The sequence below is a fragment of the Plecotus auritus genome (assembly GCF_963455305.1).
Source record: "Plecotus auritus genome assembly, chromosome: 6".
NCBI lineage: Eukaryota > Metazoa > Chordata > Mammalia > Chiroptera > Vespertilionidae > Plecotus > Plecotus auritus.
The window spans coordinates 141719485-141733010 of record NC_137773.1 but is presented as its reverse complement, the minus strand read 5'-3'; the positions used below and the strand labels follow the sequence as shown (position 1 = coordinate 141733010).

Genomic DNA, 13526 nt, shown 5'->3' with positions numbered 1-13526 from the left:
AGAAACATCAATGATGAGAGAATCACTGATTGGCTGCCTCCTACACGCTCCACGCTGGGATCGAGCCCACAACCCGGGCATGTGCCCTGACTGGGAATTGAACTGCAACCTCCTGGTCTCTAGGTCAATGCTCAACCACTGAGCCACGCCGGATGGGCAATATCTCTGGTTTTAAAATCTATTTATGTATATCAGTTGCTCCCCAAAATACCTACCAGACACTAGTTTTTTGTTTTTTTAAGGAAAGAAGTATTGGGGAAATATGAAGGAAATTAAGGATGAGTCCTAAAGAACCACCCCAGTTGAGCCACACATGTGACTCTGAATTTCCCAAAAGGCAAAGCAAAGAAGGAAAGAAGATTAAATAAAAGATTCTACTGTCACTGAAATGAAAACAAACTAATGGCTTAGCAGAAGGACAACTTTAGCTGGTACTAAGTTTTTGATTACATGTACCTTATTGTTTTTTGTAAAGGGAGCACAATGACTTCTGACTTAACCATCAGGAGTGGAAGTATGAAAATGGCTTAGCTACATCAACTCTTTTCTCCTGTACCTCTATGATCTCTCATTTTATAATTTGGTTTAAGCATTTGGGAGGTTGAATTTGTTTGATTATCTGCTCCTCCCATCCTGCATCCATGGTGTGATAGGCTGGGATTTTTAAAAGTAGGCACAGGAAAAGGGACCTGAATGGCAAACAAAACAAGTACATAGAGCCCAGCTCTGTTATCTCTTACCATCTGGCCTTAAAAAGCAATGAATAAAAAGAAAAGTAGCCTGGCTGGTGTGGCTGAACATCGACTTATAAACCAGGAGGTCATGGTTAAATTCCCGGTCAGGGCACATGCCCGGGGTTGCAGGATCAATCGCCAGTAGGGGGCATGCAGGAGGCCGCCGATCAATGATTCTCTCTTATCCATGTTTCTATCTCTCCCTCCCACTCCCTTCCTCTCTGAAATCAATAAAAACATATATATATATATAAAAAAGAAAAGTAATATCTCAAAGATTTTCTGTACACCAGCACTGATTCATGTAATCCTTACAGTGCTGATGACTTAACAATGAAGGAATCACTTTTGCCCCCATTTTAAAGATGTGGAAATCAGGGGCTTCTGGAGTTTATAGGCCTTGGTGCCCTGCACTAAGAGTGACTGAAGATCAAGTTTTATTTAAAGGCCCAAGTGACACCGCCTTCTAAGACATTTGAATGAGTTTCGGATCCCCACCTCCTTTTTACTATGGTAAGAAAGAGAGGGAAGTCAATAAACACTTCAAAAAAAGATTTCATGGAATTGGAAATATGAATATCTGCACTACATTAGCCAAGGACACAGTGAACAACACAACAGGCCCAGCACACACATGTATTATTTTAGGACACAATGAATAATGTTTTCTTTTTTGTTCCAAGTCCTTGGAGATTGAGCCTTGTGGAAGGCACTTTCAAAGACCAAAGTCATCTAGGCTGTTCTCTTCTTGAGAAAAAAAAAATTATTTGTGATATTGAAGTAAATAAAAGAGCTGGCAGAGAGAAAGGAGAGGCAGATGTGATGTTTTCAAGAGAGAGCTCCAAGGTAATTAGGAGTTTATTTAAGGTCTCTGTCTCCATCACTCAAGTAACTCCTTGTGTCTGACTGTACCCCGGCCACCCAAGCTGCAGACCTGCGTATCCTCAGCGCCACCTGCTGGTCAAAACTTTTTGCTGGTTCTGGGGCCAGACTTGTCTCTAGACAGGAGTATGTATGTACAGGGGCACAGATGAATGTGAAATCAGTCTGGCTGCCGGTTCCATTGTGATATTCATCCATCCATCCATCCCCCACCTACCCATCCATTCTTCCTTACTTCCATCTGTCCATCCAAAAGATCTTTTTAAAAAGATGTTATGATAGGTAAAGGACAGACACAATTCTTGCCCTCATGAAGTTTACAGCCTATAGTGGGGGTTCTCAACCTTGGCTGCCTGGAGAGCTTTTAAAACATACTGAGACATCTGCTTCAGAGAAGGAGTAAAGGTGCGTTTCCCTACTCATTTGCTAAATACAAATAAAAACCCTGGACATTATATTTAAAACAAACATAAGATGACTCTGAAAGGTAGAGAGATAAAGGCAGCCCAGCTAGGGACCCTGCGACCCAAAGAAGGACACAGTGACCAGTTCCCTGGGTTTTGTGTGGCCGCATTTATCTGAGACGCTCAGCTGGAGAAATGGGCTATTCACAAACTCTGTGCCCACGAACACAGACAAAGGACCAGGAGAGGAGCAGCCTAGCAAAAGGAAAACTTCCCGGCAGTAACTACCCTACTGCAGCCAAACACCACGAAAACACTGGAGCCCTGTTTCCATCCTAGCCAGCAAAGGCCAAGTGGGGAGCCAAGATCCCCCTTGTCAGGCTGCAACAAGGTGACCCAGCACCCCTGCTGGGATGGTGCCTCTTGTCCCCAGGAGGGATCTGGGACTTTCATCCCCATCAGGTGGAGACAAACACTGTCTCCTCTCCCCCATAGTGTCAATGGAGGCCACATTGGGGCGCAATAAGGAGACACATCTTACAGCAAGGGATTTGTCCCTGGAAGCCTAGTGAGGAGCAAGAGCACCCCCCCCCCACCCCCGCATCACAGAAGTTGAGCGGGGAACCTGGACTTCTACTCCCACCTTGAAGTGATGAGGAGTCAGTGCATCCTCTCTCCACTGCCTTCTGATGCCTCTGCCATACCAGTGTCACATAAAGCAGATAAAACAGAAGACTTAAATAGGATTCAGAGCCTCATAACATAATACCTAAAATGTCTGCATTTCAGTTGAAAATTACTTGCCATATCAAAAATGGGAAGATTTCATATGGAATTTTTAAAAAGCAATCAGTAGATACCAATACCAAGCTGATAAAGAAGTCAGGATTATCTGACAAATATTTTAAAGTAATCATCATAAAAATGCTTCAATGTGCAAATGTGAACACACTTGAAACAAATTAAAACAATAGAAAATCTCAGCAAAGAAACAAAAGGTGAAAAGAAGAACCAAATGGAAATTTTAGAACCGAACAATCTTGAAACTGAAATATTAATTCAATGGTTGGGCACGACAGCAGGATGGAGGGAACAGAGGAAAGAATCAGTGAACTGAAAGACAGAACAAGAGAAATTAGAGCAATAGAAATTACCCAATCTGAACATCAGAGGGGAAATAGACTGGAAAAAAAAAAAAAGAGCAGAGTCCCAGGGACATGTGGTACTATAACAAAAGATCTAACATTCATGTAATCATTTTGGAAGTAGACAAGAAAAAGAGTCGGGATGTAAAGGTAGTTGAAGAAATAAGGTAGTTGAAGAAACTTCCTAAATTTGGAAGAGACATAATTCTACAGAATCAAGAAGCTGAGTGAATCTCAAACAGCCCCCTCAAAACCCACACCAAGACACATAATAATTAAACTTCTGAAAACTAAAGACAAAGAAAAAAATCTTGAAAGCAGCCAGAGAAGAATAATATCTTCCCATGATGATAATAACAACAGATTTCTCATCAGAAAACATGGAGATGAGAAGGAAGTGACAGTTTTTTCATATGCTGAAAGAAAAGAACTGTCAACTTAAGAGTCTTATACTCAGTGAAACTATCCTTAAGAAATGAAGGGAAATCAATATATTTGCAGACAAATAACTTGTACAGGCTTGACATACTGAAAACTACAAAATGCTGATGAAAGAAATAAAAAGATCTAAATAAATGGAGAGATACACGGTGTTCCTGGATTAGGAAACTCAACATAGAAAAATGTCAATTCTGCCCTGGCCAGCATTGCCCAGTGGTCGGAGCATCAGCCAGCAGAATGGAGGGTCAAGGGTTCAATTCCAGGTCAAGGACATGTACCTGGGTTGCAGATTCAATCCCTGCCCCTGGATGAGGCATGAGTGGGAGGCAGCGGATCGATGTGTCTCTTTTACATCTTTGTCTCTCTTTCTCTCTCTCTCTCTCTCCCACCTCCCTCCCTCCCTTCCACTCTCTCAAAAAACAAAAACAAACAAACAAACAAAACAAATGGAAAAAACATACTTGGGTGAGGATTAACAACAACAAAAGACAATTCTCCCTAAATTGATACAGATTTAATGTGATTCCTATCCAAATCTCAGCAAGAGCTCTTGTAGATATGGACAAGACTACTCTAAAATTTATATGAAAACACAAAGGAAATAGAATAGCTAAAATAATTTTGAAAAATAAGAATAAAATGAGAGAAATCAGTCTACTTAATTTCAAGACATATAACTACAGGAATTAAGATTGCGGTATTGGTGGAGGGGTAGACACAGACCAGTGGAACAGAATACAGAACCAAGAAATAGACCAACCAAATATGCCCAAGAGATTTTTGAGCAAGGTGCAAAATCAATTTAATTGAGGAAAGGGCCTTTTCAACAAGAGACTGGAGCAGCTGGACATCCATAGACCAAAAACTGAACCTCAACCAAAACCTCATACCTCATTTGAAAAATAACACAAAAATAGTTCACAGACTTCAATGTAAAACCATAAAAGTTTTTTAAAAAAAATACATCAGAGAAATCTTCAGAGTCTAAGGCTAAGCAAAGAGTTCTTACATTTGACACCAAAAGCATGACCCATAAAAAGAAATATTGATGAATCAGATCTATCCTTCAGTTACTTACCAATCCCCATCATAATCTTCTCTAGGATCTACGTGTCTGTTATACCATTGTACACTTTATATATTTAAAAATAGATCCATTTATTTTTAGCTTAAGTTTATTTCACTATGATGTATGAAAAACCAGTCATCTATTTTTTTGTCAGACACAAAAGGTTTCCATGAATAACTTGTACAGGCATGGCATGCTGAAAACTACAAAATGCTGATGAAAGAAATAAAATAAATAGGATGACAACAAAACAATGTGATTAAGTTCTAGCCAGACATTTTGAGCAAGGCTCTACTTTGATAAAAAGGAAGATGAGCAAGTATAAGATAGGTATTAAAGACCTACCAGCATCAAACTAAGACTCTCCTGGAGATAATCTGACATTGATATTAATTAATGCCACATCTGTGCACCATTTAGACCACTTCAGGTACCACCTAAAATGTGGTAAACATTGTTTTAAATTTCATCATACAATTATTTTGCTCCTAAATGCCTTTAAGGAAAAGTTCAAACTCCTTAGGCTGCGGGCATGATCTTTCTTTCATGTTTGACCCCTTCACTCCAATAAAAAGGAAGTTACTTCCCCCAAACCGACCAGGTTCATTCAGTCTGTGTATGTCAGCACATGTTATTCTCTCTTCCTGGAAGAGGATTTGCCTTGAGGGTTGGGACCTCATTTTTGTTTACTATTGTCTCTTTCTGGACCAACTTCAGAGCCTGCCTAGAGTAAAGTAGGTAAGAAGAGGGTATGGGAAGATTAATAAAGAAGATGATGCTCTGACTGGTTTGGCTCAGTGGATAGAGCGTCGGCCTGCGGACTGAAGGGTCCCAGGTTCGATTCCGGTCAAGGGCATGTACCTTGGTTGCGGGCACATCCCCAGTAGGAGGTGTGCAGGAGGCAGCTGATCGATGTTTCTCTCTCATCGATGTTTCTAACTCTCTATCCCTCTCCCTTCCTCTCTGTAAAAAATCAATAAAATATATATTTAAAAAAAAAAAAAAGAAGAAGATGATAAAATAAGGAGAAAGAAAGAAAGACAGAAAGGAAGAAGAGAAGGAAGAAAGATATTGATAAACTTCTATTCATCCTACAAAACCCATCTTAAAAGTTCCTTTCTCTTTGAAGCTTTCCTGTAAGCTTTAGCCATATCTAAGCATTCCTTTCTCTGTGTTTCCACAGTATTATTTACATACCTCTATTAAGTCATTTAATGTTCTGTATTCTGCTGAATGAATGAATAAATTTGGGTATCCATCTCTTAGACTTTGATCCTTATATAGGCAGAGGCAATATAATACTCACCTATAATTCTAACGGTGGTTTTCAACCTTGGTTGCCCATTGGAATCACATAGGGAGCTTTAAAAAATACTAATTCCAACTTATTCTATAACCTCACCTTCTGATGAACCACTTTCCCTAAATAGATAAGATTCTGATTTAATTGATCTGAAGTGTGATCTGGGTCTCAAGATTTTAAAAAAAACTCTCCAGATGCTGCCAGGACTGTGAATCACTGTCTTAATCCATATCTGAATGGTAGGAGGAACTCAGTAAATGATGAATGAATGAATGAATGAATTAATCCTGCCTTTAACACATCACAATTCTGACCCAACAAGACCATTTTCAGAGTTTCCTGTTATGCTAATTCATTCATATATTCAGGAACCATTAATTAAGCAATAATGTGGTACCAGGTGTTATGCTAGGTCAAGCTGCTGGAGATGAAAACATGAGTAAGATCGCCACTTCTCCCCCTTGTTCCATGGGCTCTAGGGAGAGCTGGGGCTGTATACCTTTTCATTCAAGACGTTTCTGTCCTGCTGGCTAATTGGCCAGTCCTAACAGCAATCATCTTTCTAGTGACCAACCACAAACCTGACTCCAGGCTGCTTCCTCTGGCAAATGTAAAGACAGACTATTCACTCCCAGAGAAAGAATGTTCCTGGAGGGTATGTGTGAGTCTGAGAGACGAAAAGGAAAGAGGTCCTGAAGCAGGATAGTAAGCAGCTAGGAAAATTCCTGGGCAAGTGGAATGGGGAAACTGAGACAAGACAATTAAACAAGGCCAAGCAATTTGACCCATTTACAGCCAGCTAGTAAATTGCAAGACCTTATCTTCCCTAACCAAGGACACTAGAGAACAAATGGTTGATACCTTTCTTTACTGACCAGAGGATAAATAGCTTAAATCATTGGTCAGAGAGATAGAGAACAGAGACCCAATTAATGCCACTTGTGCCAGCCAAATCCAAGGACAGATGAAGTTAGGGGAATAAATAACAAAAACCCAATTAGAGTCAGACAGATGCAAGATAAAAGTAAAATAGTAAAGCTGACCAAAGAATAATCCCAAACTCCCCTATATGCTCATTTCAATGTACCAGAATATTAAAAACACATCTGGAAAGCTGGTGAATAGTCTGCTGAAATCCTCTCCTAAGGCCCACAGAAGTAAGATAAAAATCCTCAGAATGAAGACCCAGCTCGAGCTCTCTCTCAGGCATGAACTCTTCACTTTCTTCTAAACTTTAAAGGTGCCCACAAGACCTGCAACCAGGGGAGCAGCGGGCAGTGGCAGCTCCTCCAGGGCTAACCCCCTGAACCTGTCTCCAAGGTCCCCTTTTCCTTTGACTTTCCAGTGAGCTAACAGCAGCCCCACCTTGGCTCACTTCTTTCTTATAATATTTCTATGGAGCCAAAGCAGAACACTACCTAGACTCCTGTTGCTTCAGTCCTTCCTTTGTTTCCCTGTCCCCGATTTTAATAAGTGTACTTTCAAAATCACCTGGACACGTGTGGTGAAATCTTTCCTGCATGAAGTCACGAATCCACATGCTATTGGCTGGCCTGAGGCAGACCTGTTCCAGACCCAGTCCCTGGGGAACAGTCCTGTCTAGATCTCTTCAAGCACCGCAGAAGGGAAAGGTGAGTCTGGCAGGTGGCAGAGCAAAGTCCTGGGCTGCTCCAATTAGTTTCCTTCTGGGTGTGGTTTACACACAAAAAAACTCAAGTCCTCTGGATATGATTATGATCTTAATCACCCCAGGGGTAAAGGGAGTTTTCTTCCCAGCTGCTGCCATCTCACACGTAGGCCTGCTTTTAGATTCTGCACTACAGATTACTGAAGAGCAGAGATGAGCATTTGTGCTACTGCTGCTCTGGTTCAGACTTTTAAAAAAATCATTTTTAAAAAATCTTTATTGTTGAAAGTATTACATATGTCCCCCTTTTTCCCCATTGATGCCTTCTTGCCCACCCCCTGTCCCCCACCCCAGGCCTCCACCACCTTATTATCTGTGTCCATGGGTTATGCCTATATGCATACAAGTTCTTTGGTTGGTCTCTTCCCACCCATCCACCCACCCCCACCTTCCCTCTGAGATTCAACAATCTGTTCCATGCTTCTACGTCTCCAGATCTATTCTGTTCAGCAGTTTATTTTGTTCATTAGATTCCACATATGAGTGAGATCATGTGATACCTGTCTCTCTCTGACTGGCTTATGGTTCAGACTTTGATAACATCTCTCAACTGTTGCAACAGCTTCCTAGTTGGTCATCCTGATCCTGGTCTTGGTCCCTTTGGGCCATCCTACACACAGAAGTGATACAATCCTTCTAAAATTACAAATCCAACCACCTCTGTCACCTATTTAGAACTCTTTAATATCTTGCCACTGCTGTCAGGATAATGAGATACACAGGATTAGCCCCCATGTATAATACAACTGCATTCTTGTATCCAGCCTACCTATGGAATTATAGTCAAAGGGAATTAAAGTCCAACGCCCAGGAAGACAAAAGATGGAAAATAAACATTTACTGAAGACTCTTAAAAAGGCAAGGACTATCTTAAAGAACCTCTGTCCCATCTATCACCCCATAGTGCCACTTCCTACGTCAGCTGCTCCCCTTCAAATCTCCCTTCCTCTTTTCAAAAACTGTAGCTCTAGGGGTGGGCAAACTTTTTGACTCGAGGGCCACAATGGGTTCTTAAACTGGACTGGAGGGCTGGGACAAAAGCATGGATGGAGTGTTTGTGTGAACTAATATAAATTCAAAGTAAAGGAGCGGAGGGGAGAGCAAGAGAACCCCGCTCTTTCGGCTCCGCGGGCCGGATAGAACAGCCGAACGGGCCGGATCCAGCCCGCGGGCCGTAGTTTGCCCACGGCTGGTTACACCCTGCTTTATTCCCTCTTTCTTTCTCTCACCCACTTTCTAATCTTCATGATCTGTTGGAGGGCACCATACACGTCTAAAATAAATCCACTTAGCTTTCCCAGTACCTTCTCTTTATTTGTTACTCCAAACAGCACAACAAAAGCCCAAGAGGCAGCATTCAAAAAACCAGTTTCTACTTGTGTGACCCCACCACACAAAAGCCTTTTCCATCTCGTCCCAACTTAATTCTGTAACTTCATCTTCTGATAAACCACTTTCCCTAAATAGACCTGCTCTTTCACACCTCACACCTTCGCAGATGCTCTTCTCCCTGACAGGATGCCTGTTCCCTTCCTCTCAGCCTGGCAGACATTTAATTAGTCCTTTGCAATCCAACTCTAATGTCACTTCCTTTAAGGCTCTTCTCAATTCCACCAGAGAGGATTCATTTGCTTCCTTCTCCAGTACTTTTCTGAAACTTTGCATAGACTTCTGTTATAACCCTTGTCAAGCTGGGTTGTAATTCCTTAATTACTGATCAGACTACTTCATTAGACTGTGGGTGTTAAATTGAAGTCAGAGTCATCTCTGTGTCCTCAGTGCCAGGAACCAGGGAGGGGCTCAGTAACCAGTTACTGGATGCTCCAACTATAAGTGCTACAGAAAAGCATTTACCTGTGCTTGGCCTCTCTGCTCATCGGGTGACAATGCCTGGGAGCAGCGGTCGCCAACCGGTGGTCCGCGGACCGCGGGTGGTCTGTGAGGTCCGAAAGGTTGGCGACCTCTGCCTGGGAGCACATGTCGTGTCAGAGCTCAAGAGATCTGCCCTGGCTCTCACCTGGCTATGCCCTTCCTTGTTTGTCCAGCCCTCTCTCTCTCTCTGACGTTAGCCAGGGCTGGCCTTCGCCTAGGGCCTAGCCAAAACAAAAAGGAGCTAAAAGCAGCCCAGAAATTAGGCATAAAAACGAAATAAAGGCATCCAGACTTGAAAGCCGAGCAAAACTATATGTCTAATCAGAAACTCCCACCCTTGATGTATGATCTCTCTCGATATCTAATCGGGTTCCTTATCATCCACCATCCCTCAGGTGATATCTGATTACCCTGGCCTGTCTTCAGCAAGAATCATGGTAAGTCTGTTAAGCCAGAATCCCCATTACCCCTAATGTTTCCTCCTAGTACTTTTCCATCCATGGACCTCACCCTGTTTTGGGGCTATAAATTCCCACTGGCCCATGCTCTATTCGGAGTTGAGCCCCATCTCTCTCTCCCACTGTACAATCCCATTGCTGGAGTCCCAATCACCATGGTCCTGAATAAAGTCTGCCTGATCATCTTTGACAAAACTCATTGAATATTTTTTCTCTAACAGTACAAATCGCAGGGCTTCTGCAAGGATGAAATGAGATGATGGGGGAACAAGATACTAAAGAGCACATAGGACTGTTCCCCTTTGCTTGCAGACTTTTAGGACATCACCCACAGGTGGGGTGTGAGGATCATCTGGCTGGAACATGTTTTGGGCAGGGGAAGGCTGTCCCCTTCCCCACTGACATCTCCCCATGTGTACCTCCAAGGCTGCAGAGGAGCCATCCTAGAGAGAAGAACCCTACTCTTCATGGCAGGAGATTAGAGCATTTATCTTTGTTCACTGTGCGTCTGGCCCATAGTAATGCTCGGTAAGTATCTGTTGAATGAATTTGCTGTGTGACTTTGAACCCTTCTCTCAACTTCTTTGGGCCTCCTCTGTTAAACAGGAGCTGTGTTAGATAAGAGGCTTTCAAATGTCTTCCCCCCCACCCCCCCACCCCCGCTTCTTGGTAGTGCAACTAGTGGTTCATGCACAAATGTATATCAAACAGGTGAAAGCAGATTGCTCTGGCTGGAGTGGAGGAGCAGGGGACTCAGAGCAGCATTTGCTTGGCTCTGCCCCTCCCTCTTTGCCCCCAGACTTTCCCAAAGCTGCTCAGAGTGCAGTTTGATAACAATTAAGTTGATGAACCCTAAAAGTCCCCAGAGCTTGAAAATTCAGAGTGCTCTTTAAGGGTCATCTGCATTTTAAGAAAGTGGCTCAGAAAAGGGAAAACCCTTTCTGACACATTTGGACAACTATTATTGAGTGTCTAATGCGCTTGAATGTGGAATGTGAGGGGCCTTAATTGGAAGGGGGAGGTAGGGTTGTCTCAGGATGGAAGGCGGCTGCTTCCCAGTGCCTTGAAACCACACTGGATGCAGGGGATCACTTGCTCTGCCTTGGCACATTTGTCAGCAGTCACAACTGGGACCACTGTCCCTCCTGTCAGCCTGCCACCTCTTTCCTAAATGGGTATCTGCTTCAATCCTACTTTTCTCCACCAATTTTTCCTCTTCCTGTTTTCCAGAACTCACTAAAACCTGCACTCATTATAAACAATTTAAATAGCGCAGAGGAGGAGGGAATAATGGCGGCGGAATAGACAGACGTGTTCCGAGCCTTGTCCCGGAGCAGAAAGAAAGAACAGCTGAGGGTCGCGCAAGGAGTGTTTGTTGGCTGGTTGGGAGACAGCTGAATTCCAGAAGGAGGTGGGGGACTGCTGAACGGGGTTCCCCTGACCTGGCAGCACGAACTGCGGCTGGGTCCCCTCCCGGAGCTGCGGGCTTGGACGCGGAGTCTGCGCCATCTTGATCCGGAAAGTGGAGCTTATCTGAAGCCTGAGAATCCACAACGGCGGCACCCCAGGAACAGCTGCGAGCCCCAGAACAACGCTCCCCAACTGGCGCAAGCACACGGGTTCAGAGAAGCTCTACACTCCACCACGGAAAGGTCAGATTTCGCCTGGGATAAGGTGAGGTCTCTGGTCCCGGCGGGAGAGAGGAACGCGCGTTTTGCGGGAGCTGGAGGACCAGGGAAGTTTGTGCCTAGAAAAATCCGTGGCTGTAGGGGCTGGCGTGATCTGTGACTGTGGAAAGGGGTCCTCAGAGCTGCTAAGAGAAGGGCACTCTAAAAAGCAACCCATTTTGATCTGAAGTGCAGGGACACCCTAAGAATTTCAGGCAGTCCAGACTTACGCGCAGCCCGTGCGCTCCCTGGGTGCCTGGGCTTACTCGCAGTCCCGGAATTCGCACACTTGGGCTTTTTCCTCTTCAAATCCTTGCATCTGATTACTAAGCCCAATACATAGGATCACCCAGTTGGGGACACCCTGGGAGACTGCAGGGGAAGGTTGTTTTTCTGGAACCTGGGGATCGGAGCGGGGAGTGACCATCAGAGAGCCAGCTCTGAGGCAGCCCACTCCCACAGGCCCGTGGCGAGTGCCACAGGGAAAGTAGGCTCTAACACTGCCTAGAGAGGCCATAGATAGACCCGGAAGTCAATCCAGAAACACTGCCACCCAGGGGCTGAATCACAAATTGACTCTTGTGTAATCAAAAATAAAGGAATACGAGAAATTAAGACACACCGCCTGCTTAAAATCAGGACTGGCTTACAACACCGAAGAGCAGTGGATCGCAGGGAACTGCAATACTGTCTGGACTGAGAAACAGGCGTGCCAAACAGAAAAACAGAGGAAGTGAATGACCTTCACTACTCCACATTTTATTTTTACCTTTTATTTTTTTTATTTTTTTATTTTTTTTTAAATTTTCATTTTTTGCATCTTTTAATCAAGAAACTTTTTTTTCTTTTTTCATCACTTGATTTTACCTTTTTAATGATTACATTTTTATTTTCAATCCGTATTACTACTACTGCTATTTTATCTTTTTTTTTTTTTTTTTAAAGTGTCATTTTATTTTCTCTTCATTTTATTTTGGGATTAGGGTTCTACATTCTATTTTTTATCTTTCCTTTAGCATCGTTTTACTCTATCTCAACTCTACCTTTAGGCCATCACTCTCTTCCTAACCTCCCCCTTTTCAGTGTCCTGTTTGTCTTACCCTTTTACTGCTTTAGATTTTCCCTATTCTTTCTGTTTACCCCTTGTTAAAATTTCACCCTACTTACATATCTAATCTCCAATCCCCTGCTCCAAGTCCACATACACCTTTCCCTTCGCTGTCTGAGTTATCCATAAACTTGTCCTTATCTCTGTCCTTTTGTTGTTGTTTGCTTGAATGTAGATTATATCCAATTTTTATGCTTTTTTTGTGAGATTGTTTTGCTTATTCTTCTTTTATTTATTTTTTTGTTTGTTTTGTGCTTCAGCTTTCCCTTGCCTCACTCCATATTAGTTGGTGTTGTAGCTTGTACTAATCCCCAGGCACTTGTTGCTGGCATTTGCTGGGATTAGTGATTGTTCTATTGGAGTTTTATCCCCAATATATATAGTCTGTTCCCCTTTCTCTCTTAGTCAATTTCTTGTCTCTCTTACTTTTTTTTTTTTAATCTCTTTACTTTCCCTTTTCCCAATTTCATTTTCACACTCCTTTTTTCTTTTTTTTTCTTTCTTTCTTTCTTTTTTCCTCTTCTTCTTTCTCTTCTATCACCTAATTTGCCTTTCTCTGGTGGTCACCTTTATTGGAGGTTATTAATATCGTGAATATATTCCTGTTCAGTGCCTTGTGAGTTGTACCTGGTAGTGCTCTATTTTGTGCCTTTAAATCAACCCAGGAGAGAGAGAACTACATAACCAGACACCCAGAGAAGAGAGACCATGGGGAGACAAAGAAGCAGCCCGCATATGAAAGAAAAGCAGGCATCA

The 13526-nt window shown here is 42.9% G+C and overlaps 1 protein-coding gene across 6 annotated transcripts in view; it reads right to left on the bottom strand.

The window, feature by feature from the left end:
- The window catches only part of HRH1 (histamine receptor H1), an 87179-nt gene that overhangs the window by 12892 nt on the left and 60761 nt on the right, over positions 1 to 13526 (bottom strand). The gene's annotated exons all lie outside the window — the stretch shown is intronic.